This window comes from Triticum aestivum, chromosome 2D, assembly GCF_018294505.1.
Source record: "Triticum aestivum cultivar Chinese Spring chromosome 2D, IWGSC CS RefSeq v2.1, whole genome shotgun sequence".
NCBI lineage: Eukaryota > Viridiplantae > Streptophyta > Magnoliopsida > Poales > Poaceae > Triticum > Triticum aestivum.
The window spans coordinates 352867988-352881137 of NC_057799.1; positions in this window are offsets into that span (position 1 = coordinate 352867988).

Here is a 13150-nt window from a genome sequence, read left to right on the forward strand (position 1 = left end):
GCATTTGTGAACAAAATTTCAAAATCATGCGATGAGATGTGAACAAAGTATGGTCATCGTCATTGGAGATTATGATTTTTTTTCCTCACGTTGCAACGTATGGACCCTTTTGCTAGTTAAAAATACTGATTACATTGTCTATAATCCATAGGCTCCTTGATCGAATCCCTCATGACGGTACATTTTGCTAGTGGTAGACAATTAGCTTTGTATTATATCCCCAAGGCAAAGCTAGTAAATATAATTCCCCTAGTTAGGGTTTTGAGCTCATCCGGAGGTGCCGACACCGAGAGTTTGCACTGCCACCGATCATAAACCTTGATCCCCTCCCCCAGCACCTCTCTCGCCGAGCCTCTCTGGCAAAAAGGGCGGTTGGGCAGAGTTTCTTCTTTCCCCTCGTCAAAGGGCTAGGGTTTGGGAACGACTCCCGTGATGGCATCACATGGGAGAGGCTGGTGGTTCGCGACAACGCTGCGAACCAGTTGAGGACCTTCTACGGCGGCTGGATCTGCAGGAGGATGAAGCTGACCAGTTCGTGTGCGAAGATGAATTCAAGGATGATCAGATCGCGGCCAAGTGGCTCGTAATTGCAAAAGGTACATACGGGTAAGGGATTTAGCCCCTCTGCCATGTATGCAGATATGTGATCGACTTGGAATACCGCAAAGGAACCACACATGAGAAGAGTTGAGGATAACCTATTTACAGTACAATTTCACTGCTTGGGGGATTGGAACACTGCCATGAACATGGGACCGTGGCTCTTCCGCAACCAAGGCCTTCTCATTGCTTAACATGATGTATTTACTAATCCATGTTCTGTGGTGCTGGATAAAATTGTTGTATGGGCGAGGATCCTTGATGTCTACTACGCAACTTTATTCTTGTAGACACGTGTTGGGCCTCCAAGCGCAGAGTTTTGTAGGACAGTAGCAATTTTCCCTCAAGTGGATGACCACAGGTTTATCAGTCCGTGGGAGGCGTAGGATGAAGATAGTCTCTCTCAAATAACCCTGCAACCAAATAATAAAAAGTCTCTTGTGTCCCCAACACACCAAATACAATGGTAATTTGTATAGGTGCACTAGTTCGGCGAAGAGATGGTGATACAAGCGTAATATGGATAGTAGATATTGATTTTTGTAATAGGAACAATAAAAAACAGCAAGGTAGCAATTGATGAAACAAAGCACAAAGGGTATTGCAATGCTTGAAAATGAGGCCTAGGGTCCGTACTTTCGCTAGTGCAATCTCTCAACAATGCTAATATAATTGGATCATATAACCATCCCTCAACGTGCAACGAAGAATCACTCCAAAGTTCCTATCTAGCGAAGAACATAAGAAGAAATTGTTTGTAGGGTACGAAACCACCTCGAACCTATTCTTTCCGATCGATCTATCCAAGAGTTCGTACTAAAATAACATCAAATAACTTCAGATTCATAATACTCAATCCAACACAAAGAACCTCAAACAGTGCCCCAAGATTTCTACCGGAGAAACAAAGACACGAACGTGCATCAACCCCTATGCGTAGATTACCCCAATGCCACCTCAAGAATCCGCAAGTTGAGTGTCAAAACATATATCAAGTGAATCAATAAAATACCCCATTGTCACCATGGGTATACATATGGAAGACATATATCAAGTTCTCTCAAACCCATAAAAGTATTCAATCTGATAAAACAAAATCTCAAAGGGAAAACTCAATTCATCACAACAAGATAGAGAGGGAGAAACACCATATGATCCGACTATATTAACAAAGCCCGCGATAAATCAAGATCATGACATCTCAAGAACAAAAGAGAGCGAGATTAAACACATAGCTACTGGTACAAACCCTTAGACCCGAGGGTGGACTACTCCCTCCTCATCGTGGTGGCTGCCGTGATGATGGAGATGGCCACCGGTGATGATTCCCCCTCCGGCAGGGTGCCGGAACAGGGTCTAGATTGGTATCTCGTGGCTACATAGCCTTGCGGCGACGGAACTTCTGATCTAGGTTAACCCCGAGGGTTTTTGGAATATTTGGGAATGTATAGGGTAAAGAGGGGGTGCGGGAGGCCACCGAGGTGGGCACAACCCACCTGGGCGCGCCTGGGCCCCTAGGCGCGCCCTGGTGGGTTGTGCCCCCCTCGGGGCACCCCCAGGTGCTGCTCTAGCCCAATGGATGTCTTCTGATCCATAAAAAATCCATAAAAAGTTTCGCGGTGTTTGGATTTCGTTTGATATTGATTTCCTGCGATGTAAAAAACAAGCAAAAAATAGCAACTGGCACTGGGTCAATAGGTTAGTCCCAAAAAATGATATTAAGTTGCTATAAAATGGTGGTAAAACATCCAAGAATGATAATATAACAACATGAATACTTCATAAATTATAGATATGTTGGAGACGTATCAGCATCCCCAAGCTTAATTCCTACTCGTCCTCGAGTAGGTAAATGATAAAAGAAATAATTTATGAAGTGTGAATGCTAGCAAAGTGCATAAGCTTGATCAATGACAATTTCAATCACTTTTCCTAGCATCATAACAACAATTCTTTCTTATAAAACTTCTCATGTTAAAGTAGCAACCAATTCACATGTTAAGGTTCAAACAATGAATTCTTTGAAACTTAACAAGCTATGTTCTCACTCACCAAGCAATTGTAATTCAACTTATTCAATAGAGTTTAAGTAAGAGCTCCACATACTCAACCATCATATAGTCTTCTATGATTGCTAACACTCACCGCATACACATGAGCAAAACGTTTCAACCGGACACATAGAAAGATAGGGGCTTATTGTTTTGCCTCCCAACGTATTCACCTCAAGGGTGATGTCAACAATAATAACTCATGCTACCCATATCCAACTGGATACATGTGCCTAGATCTTTCCTCTCCACATGATGCTTGCCAAAAGAGAAAAATAAAAAGGAATAGAGAGAAAAACTTTGACTCTTGCATGAAAGTAAATACATAAAAGTAAAAGATAGGCCCTTTGCAGAGGGAAGCAGAGGTTGCCATGCGCTTTTTGTTTGTATGCTCAACCCCTTAGTGCAAAAAAATGTCACGTTATATTGCCCCTTATTATAGCAACCTTTATTATGCAGTCTGTCGCTTTTATTCTTTGCCATCACAAGTTCGTACAACGCTCAATTTTCTCTTACACTAAATGATCTAACACTTTTAGAAGCAATTTTTATTGCCTTATTGCACTGATGGACAACTTACTTGAAGGATCTTACTCAATCCTTAGGTAGGTATGGTGGACTCTTGAAAATAAGATTTGGGTTTAAGGGTTTTTGGATGCACAAGTAGTATCTCTACTTGGTGCAGAATTTTTGGCTAGCAAAGATGGGGGGCAAGCACCACATGTTGAAGGATTCTATGACAATATAGCTTCTATGTGAATATGAACAAACATAAACCATTACCTTGTCTTCCTTGTCCAACGTCAACAATTTTGGCATATAATATTTTGATGGGGGCTCACAATCACAAAAGATTTCCAAGATAGTGTATTTGCATGTGAAAGTTCTGTTCCTTATAGTAATCATTCAGGAATTGCTTGTATGACCAAAATTGTGATTGTCAAGCTTCAAAAGATTTCACTTTCTAAACCCAATGTGAAGCTACCACTAGGCATGATATAATTTAAACTTCATGATATTCAATTAATTCAACAATTTACTCACAGGATATAAGTGAAGCACAAGAGTAAATTACAAGCTACTCCAAAAAGATATAGGTGAAGATCATGTGAGTAGTTAAGTAAATGGGTAGCTAATTGAGGACTCTCTTATTTAAAAATTTCAGATCTAAGAATTTTATTAAAACAGCGAGCAAAACAAAATAAAATGACATTCCAACAATAGCACACATCATGTGAAGAAACAAAAATTTAGGATCAACCGATACTAACCGATAATTGTTGGTGAAGAAAGGTGGGATGCCTACCGGGGCATCCCCAAGCTTAGATGCTTGAGACTTCTTGAAATATTATCTTGGGATGCCTTGGGCATCCCCAAGATTGAGCTTTTGTGTCTCCTTAATTCCTTTTATATCACGGTTTCCCTAAATCTTAAAAACTTCATCCACACAAAACTCAACAGGAACTCGTGAGATAAGTTAGTATAAACCAGTGCAAAAACCTTATCATTCTCTACTGTAGCAAATCACTAAAATTATTATTCAACATTGCATACTAAATGCCTCTGCATATTTAATACTCCTATCCTCAAATAGAATCATTAAACAAGAAAACATATGCAAACATAACAGCAATCTGCTAAAACAGTACAGTCTATAAAGAATGCAAGAGTATAAATACTTCTCAATCTCCAGAAATTATGAAAATTTACCACACTGTAGAAAATTTATCAGAGCTTATTTTTCAAAAAAATTCAACATTTTATCACATTCTGACTTTTCTAGGGAATTTTTGCAACAGCGATAAACTTTCTGTTTTGAAACAACAACATGTAGACTTGCAAAATAAGCATGGCAAAGGCTATACTTGATATTTTTATTGAAAATAAAGATGCAAAATATTATTCTAAATAACAGCAAGCAAATCCTAACAAAAGAAAATGACGCTCCAAGTAAAACCCATATCATGTGACGAATGAAAACATAGCTCCAAGTGAAGTTACCGATAATGTTGAAGACGAAAGAGGGGATGCCTTTCGGGGCTCCCCAAGCTTAGAAGCTTGGATCTTCCTTGAATATTACCTTGGGGTGCCTTGGGCATCCCCAAGCTTAGGGTCTCGTCACTCCTTATTCTCCTCATATTGATATCTCACCCAAAACTTGAAAAACTTCAATCACACAAAACTCAACGGAACTTCGTGAGATAGGTTAGTATGATAAAGAGCAAACCACACTACTGCAGGATGCTGCTAATGCGACACTACGATCAGAGACCCTTCGACGAAACTGTGTGCGATGCCATAATCGCAAACGGTGGTGTAAAAAACCCGTCAAAGGTGCAAAACGTTTGCGATGGAGGATGCTTCAAACACGGTTCAGATTTTAGTTGCATGTGTGATTCAGGGCATACGGTTCAGTTCAATTAACCATTTTCGATGAGGAGGAACAAAAGAAACGGGCAGCCAGATGAAGGTGTGTGCGATGTACAGCATACGGTTCACTCAGATGAACTGTTTGTGATTAGGCAACACAAAAGAAACGGTCAGCTAGATAAAGGTGTGTGCAATATACGGCATGCGGTTCACTCGGACAAACTGTTTGCGTTGACACAAGAGAACAGAAACGGTTCAACTTAACAAGACGTGTGTGTTGTGCGATGGGATTGCATACAGAACAACAACATACACACACACACACACACACACACACACACACTTATAAGGACATGCTTGCATAACCAAATTAAACATCCACTTACATAGGTGGCTACTACAACCATGGCATTTGCACACACCAAAGTAAACTATTACATGCATAATTACATAGGTGGCTACTACACACATGACATTTCCACACACCAATGAAGTAAACTATATATTACATGCATGATTAACTAGCATAAACGATCATCTGATCATCATCTACTTCTTGTGATGCTTGCTCTGCTTGTGGCTCGATCCGGGCTCGTCGATTTGGGTAACGAGGCACTTCCTCATGTCAACGATCCGCCTATGCATCTCGTAGCATGTGTACACGCTCTTGGTCGCAAACCTGAGGTGAGGTTCATCCAGTTGCCGCATCCAGGCCCTGTGCCAGGATAGGGGGCTTGTTCTCTGGGCATCCTGCTTCATCTTCTCGTAGTAGGGGTCGATGATGGCCGAGGCGAGTTCGACCAGGGAGTCCTTCGTGCTGCCCCAGACCCTGTAGTGGTCATGGATTTCGACAAGGTTCTTGTAGGCCAAGCCCATAATACTAAGCGCTTTTACATCGTCTTTCGTTTCCACCATGGCGAACTTGTAGTCGGTGCTGTTAACAAACCTATTGAAACGGTCGCAAGGCTTTGTAGCCATGCAGTAGTGGTAGATGAGGAGATGATGGCGCACGCACAACTGGGCGATGACAACCTTCTGATCTATGCTGGGACAACCGGCGATGTACTGGAGGTCGATGCCGACCACCTTGTACTTGTCTCCAGCAAGCGACTGCTCAACGCTGTTGATGTAGTCGTTCACCACGGCCGGGTCGATGGTGTACACCACCGAGAGATCCGTCTCCCTCGCGTGGGTCTCCACTCTATGCTCGCGGAACTCCATTGGAGCGCCGCTGGACATCCCCTCTCTATGTGTCGTCGTGGGTGTGCTTGTTGTGTTGTGGGGCGCGATCGAAAGGTTGAAGAGACTAAGGTTATAATGGCCGCGGGAATTAAAGGGGAAGCCGGACGGCCAGGAATATTGGCAGGCCCTGATGGCAGTTCTAATTTGCAGCGCGTAACTCCAGCATGTCGCACATAACTGCATCACGTGGCAACGCGCGCGGCGCAACCACATGCATACGGGGCCCCCGACGTGATCGTGCGCATGCCCAATCGTTGGCAGAGTGCACGCGGAGGGACGCGAGCAGAGCGCTCCGCGGTTGCCTCAACAGCGAGCAACCATATATATATGCATATAGCAGTTGAACACGCAAGGAAAAGCTGTCTACAAGCCGAGCGCGCCGACGGACGCAAGCAGAGCGCGCCAACGGACGCGAGCAGAGCGCACCGCGGCGCCTAACGGCGGGATAAACCTTCATTCAAGCTAATCAAAATAAGACTGGAACAGACATGTCTGTATTGAGCAAAGGGATCGCACATGTCTGTATTGACTGGAACGAGAATGCAATAGCAAAATAAGAATTAAGGCCATGATGATGCGATCACAGTGGTGGTTATAGGAGGCAAGAAGAAAGATGCATTCATCAACGTACGACCTCCTCCTCCTCAACTCAGTGCGCCGGCCGGGCCACCAACCGGCGGCTAAGGAGCGGCGGCTTGTGTGGCGAGGTCAAGGTGCTTCTCAACTAAGGCATCCAAGGCTTCCAGCCAGCTGAAGAAGGCCAACTTCGTAGCGTCCTCACTGGCCTTGTAGATACCTATGTACACGATTTGCTCGTACACATGGATGTGTAGGTCGACGGTTTCTTGTAGGGCGAGGCGCCTCGCGGTGAGCGCGACCTCCAGGTGGACATTCTTCGTGGCGTCGGCGGGCAGTCGTAGGGCCACTAGTGCTTCAAAGAGGTTCCGACCATGGAGGCCAATTAGGGTGGCAGGCAATGAGGAGCTCGGGCGCGGGCTGGAAGAGTACGGCGATGTCGTCCGCAAGCTTCTTGACGACGGTGAACCTGTTGGTGGTGCGAACGATCATCTAGTCCAACTGAGAGTCGTAGCTGGCGTCGACGGCGTCCATCCACCAGCCGGTCGCCAACACCGTATGGAGACGATCCACGGTGCCATGCCGCAGGCCGACGTCGTGGACCACTTGGCACAGCCGCTGGCTGCTCGCGCGCATTGCCACCATGGGTCTGCAGTGGGCACTTTTGCACTTATTAGTGTAGGTGCTTAGGCAAATGCTTAGGTGCGTACGATGTGGTAGATGCATTGGAATGGAGGGGTGCCTCTATATGAGTGCAAACTGCGTTGCATTCACATCATGCTGCCTCTTTTCCCGGTCCTCCCATTACTTCCCTCATGCATTCACACGATGCTAATTGAAGGAGGATGCATCATTGGCCGTTCAACACTTCGGGAACCGCTACCCTCTCCCTCGTCTGCATTAAAGCCGTATCGGGAACTGCGCCGCCCGCTGTCAAATCGAATAGTACTGCACCGCCCGCTAGTGATTTTTAGCTTCATATTTTGACAAATCGCAGTGTTACAAGGTTGGCAAATGGCAATGTTACTAGATCAACAAATGTCAATCTTTCTAGTTTGGCAAATGGCAACATACCCAATATGAAAGATGCAAATCACACCAAAAATTTTGTAAGTGGTTCACATGGGTCATCCAAAAGAACCGTTTGTGTTCAAGAGATGCACAAATCCTGCTCTCACTTTGCATACGAGTGCTCTATCTGAAACCATCATGCTTGTTGTGAGAAGCTCTCGTTTGTGAGAAGCATATACCCAGACCTGCCCCAAATTGGACAAAAACTTTACCACGGAATGTTGATGCCCCTCCATGATAGCATGCCAAATTTCATGAATTTCAGACGAGTTTTGGATTTACTAGAATTTAAAAACCAGGTATCTCAATGTTTGCGGCCGAGTGACGGTGGCAGAGTGTTTGACATTCATTTCCATTTCTAGCATGGGACCTAAGCATGCACCCAAGGACAAATATTTGATTTTTCAACCAATTTATATGCATTGGAGCATGTGCATGTAGTTCAAATTTGAATTATGCACATAAATGCATTGAAAACTCACTTACTGTATAAAAATGTCCAAACGAACCCTGAAAAATCACAGAAATAACACAAAACTCCTGTTGTTCTATGTTGACACGAGAAAAAAATTGAAAGCAATAAGAGGCAATGGATATCGTTTCGCCCCCAAAGTTGGGGCGTTCCCTACCGAAACCATCATGCTCGTTGTGAGAAGCTCTAGTTTGTGAGAAGCATATACCCAAACCTGCCCCAAATGGGACAAAAACATTACCACGCCATGTTGATGCCGCTCCATGATAGCATGCCAAGTTTCATGAATTTCAAACGAGTTTTGGATTTACTAGAATTTAAAAACCAGGTATCTCAATGTTCGCGGCCGAGTGACGGTGGCACGGTGCTTGACATTCATTCCCATTTCTTGCATGGGACCTAAGCATGCACCCAAGGACCAAAGATTGGATTTTTCAACAAATTTATATGCACCGGAGCATGTGCGTGTAGTTCAAATTTGAATTATGCACATAAATGCATTGAAAACTCACTTAATGCATAAAAATATCCAAACGAACCCCAAAAAATCACAAAAAATAGCACAACACTCCTGTTGTTCTATGTTGACACGAGAAAAAAATTGAAAACAATAAGAGGCAATGGATATCGTTTCGCCCCCAAAGTTGGGGCGTTCCCTACCGAAACCATCATGCTTGTTGTGAGAAGCTCTGGTTTGTGAGAAGCATATACCCAAACCTGCCCCAAATGGGACAAAAACTTTACCACGCCATGTTGATGCCCCTCCATGATAGCATGCCAAGTTTCATGAATTTCAGACGAGTTTTCAATTTACTAGAATTTAAAAACCAGGTATCTCAATGTTTGCGGTCGAGTGACGGTGGCACGGTGCTTGACATTCATTCCCATTTCTTGCAGGGGACCTAAGCATGCACCCAAGGACAAAAGATTTGAGTTTTCAACCAATTTATATGCACCGGAGCATGTGCATGTAGTTCAAATTTGAATTATGCACATAAATGCATTGAAAACTCACTTAATGCATAAAAATGTTCAAACGAACCCCGAAAAATCACAAAAAGTAACACAACCTCTTGTTGTTCTATGTTGACACGAGAAAAAAATTGAAAGCAATAAGAGGCAATGGATATCGTTTCGCCCCCAAAGTTGGGGCGTTCCCTACCGAAACCATCATGCTTGTTGTGAGAAGCATATACCCAAACCTGCCCCAAATGGGACAAAAACTTTACCACGCCATGTTGATGCCGCTCCATGATAGCATGCCAAATTTCATGAATTTCCGACGAGTTTTGGATTTACTAGAATTTAAAAACAAGGTATCTCAATGTTTGCGGCCGAGTGACGGTGGCACGGTGCTTGACATTCATTCACATTTCTTGCATGGGACCTAAGCATACACCCAAGGACCAAAGATTTGATTTTTCAACCAATTTATATGCACCGGAGCATATGCACGTAGTTCAAATTTGATATATGCACATAAATGCATTGAAAACTCACTTGATGCATAAAAATGTCCAAACAAACCCCAAAAAATCACAAAAAATAGAATAACACTCCTCTTGTTCTATGTTGACACGAGAAAAAATTTAAAAGAAATAAGAGGCAATGGATATCGTTTCGCCCCCAAAGTTGGGGCGTTCCCTACCGAAACCATCAAGCTTGTTGTGAGAAGCTCTGATTTGTGAGAAGCATATACCCAAACCTGCCCCAAATGGGAACAAAACTTTACCACGCCATGTTGATGCCGCTCCATGATAGCATGCCAAGTTCCATGAATTTCAGACGAGTTTTGGATTTACTAGAATTTAAAAACCAGGTATCTTAATGTTTGCGGCCGAGTGATGGTGGCACGGTGCTTGACATTCATTCCCATTTCTTGCATGGGACCTAAGCATGCATCCAAAGACAAAAGGTTTGATTTTGAACCAATTTATATGCACCGGAGCATGTGCATGTATTTCAAATTTGAATTATGCACATAAATGCATTGAAAACTCACTTAATGCATAAAATTGTCCAAACGAACCCCGAAAAATCACAAAAAATAACACAACACTCCTGTTGTTCTAAGTCGACACGAGAAAAAAAAATTAAAAGCGATAAGAGGCAATGGATACCGTTTCGCCCCCAAAGTTGGGGCGTTCCCTACCGAAACCATCATGCTTGTTGTGAGAAGCTCTGGTTTGTGCGAAGCATATACCCAAACCTGCCCCAAATGGGACAAAAACTTTACCAAGCCATGTTGATGCCGCTCCATGATAGCATGCCAAGTTTCATGAATTCCAGACGAGTTTTGGATTTACTAGAATTTAAAAACCAGGTATCTCAATGTTTGCGGCAGAGTGACGGTGGCAGGGTGCTTGACATACATTCCCATTTCTTGCATGGGACCTAAGCATGCACCCAAGGACAAAAGATTTGATTTTTCAACCAATTTTTATGCACCGGAGCATGTGCATGTATTTCAAATTTGAATTATGCACATAAATGCATTGAAAACTCACTTAATGCATAAAAATGTACAAACGAACCCCGAAAAATCAGAAAAAATAACAAAACACTCCTGTTGTTCTATGTTGACACGAGAAAAAATTGAAAGCGATTAGAGGCAATGGATATCGTTTCGCCCCCAATGTTGGGGCGTTCCCTACCGAAACCATCATGCTTGTTGTGAGAAGCTATGGTTTGTGGGAAGCATATCCCCAAACCTGCCCCAAATGGGACAAAAACTTTACCACGGCATGTTGATGCCCCTCCATGATAGCATGCCAAGTTTCATGAATTTCAGACGAGTTTTGGATTTACTAGACTTGAAAAACCAGGTATCTCAATGTTTGCGGCCGAGTGATGGTGGCAGGGTGTTTGACACTCATTCCCATTTCTTGCATGGGACCTAAGCATGCACCCAAGGACAAATATTTGATTTTTCAACAAATTTATATGCATTGGAGCATGTGCATGTAGTTCAAATTTGAATTATGCACATAAATGCATTGAAACCTCACTTAATGTATAAAAATGTCCAAACGAACCCCGAAAAATCACAAAAATAACACAACACTCCTGTTGTTCTATGCTGACACGAGAAAACAATTGAAAGCAATAAGAGGCAATGGATATCTTTTCGCCCCCAAAGTTGGGGCGTTCCCTACCGAAACCATCATGCTCGTTGTGAGAAGCTGTAGTTTGTGAGAAGCATATACCCAAAGCTGCCCCAAATGGGACAAAAACTTTACCACGGCATGTTGATGCCGCTCCATGATAGCATGCCAAGTTTCATGAATTTCAAATGAGTTTTGGATTTACTAGAATTTAAAAACCAGGTATCTCAATGTTCGCGGCCGAGTGACGGTGGCACGGTGCTTGACATTCATTCCCATTTCTTGCATGGGACCTAAGCATGCACCCAAGGACCAAAGATTGGATTTTTCAACCAATTTATATGCACCGGAGCATGTGCATGTAGTTCAAATTTGAATTATGCACATAAATGCATTGAAAACTCACTTAATGCATAAAATATCCAAACGAACCCCAAAAAATCACAAAAAATAGCACAACACACCTGTTGTTCTATGTTGACACGAGAAAAAAAATTGAAAACAATAAGAGGCAATGGATATCGTTTCGCCCCCAAAGTTGGGGCGTTCCCTACCGAAACCATCATGCTTGTTGTGAGAAGCTCTGGTTTGTGAGAAGCATATACCCAAACCTGCCCTAAATGGGACAAAAACTTTACCACGCCATGTTGATGCCCCTCCATGATAGCATGCCAAGTTTCATGAATTTCAGATGAGTTTTCAATTTTCTAGAATTTAAAAACCAGGTATCTCAATGTTTGCGGTCGAGTGACGGTGGCACGGTGCTTGACAGTCATTCCCATTTCTTGCAGGGGACCTAAGCATGCACCCAAGGACAAAAGATTTGAGTTTTCAACCAATTTATATGCACCGGAGCATGTGCATGTAGTTCAAATTTGAATTATGCACATAAATGCATTCAAAACTCAGTTAATGCATCAAAATGTCCAAACGAACCCCGAAAAATCACAGAAAATAACACAGCACTCCTGTTGTACTACGTTGACACGAGAAAAAAAATTGAAAGCAATAAGAGGCAATGGATATCGTTTCGCCCCCAGAGTTGGGGCGTTCCCTAGCGAAACCATCATGCTTGTTGTGAGAAGCTATGGTTTTTGAGAAGCATATCCCTAGACCTGCCCCAAATGGGACAAAAACTTTACCACGCCATGTTGATGCCGCTCCATGATAGCATGCAAGTTTCATGAATTTCAGACGAGTTTTGGATTTACTAGAATTTAAAAACCAGGTATCTCAATGTTTGCGGCCGAGTGACGGTGGCACGGTGCTTTACATTCATTCCCATTTCTTGCATGGGACCTGAGCATGCACCCAAGGACAAAAGACTTGATTTTTCAACAAATTTATATGCACCGGAGCATGTGCATGTAGTTCAAATTTGAATTATGCACATAAATGCATTGAAAACTCACTTAATGCATAAAATTGTCCAAACGAACCCCGAAAAATCACAAAAAATAACACAACACTCCTGTTGTTCTAAGTCGACACGAGAAAAACAATTAAAAGCGATAAGAGGCAATGGATATCGTTTCGCCCCCAAAGTTGGGGCGTTCCCTACCGAAACCATCATGCTTGTTGTGAGAGGCTCTGGTCTGTTCGAAGCATATACCCAAACCTGCCCCAAATGGGACAAAAATTTTACCAAGCCATGTTGGTGCCAC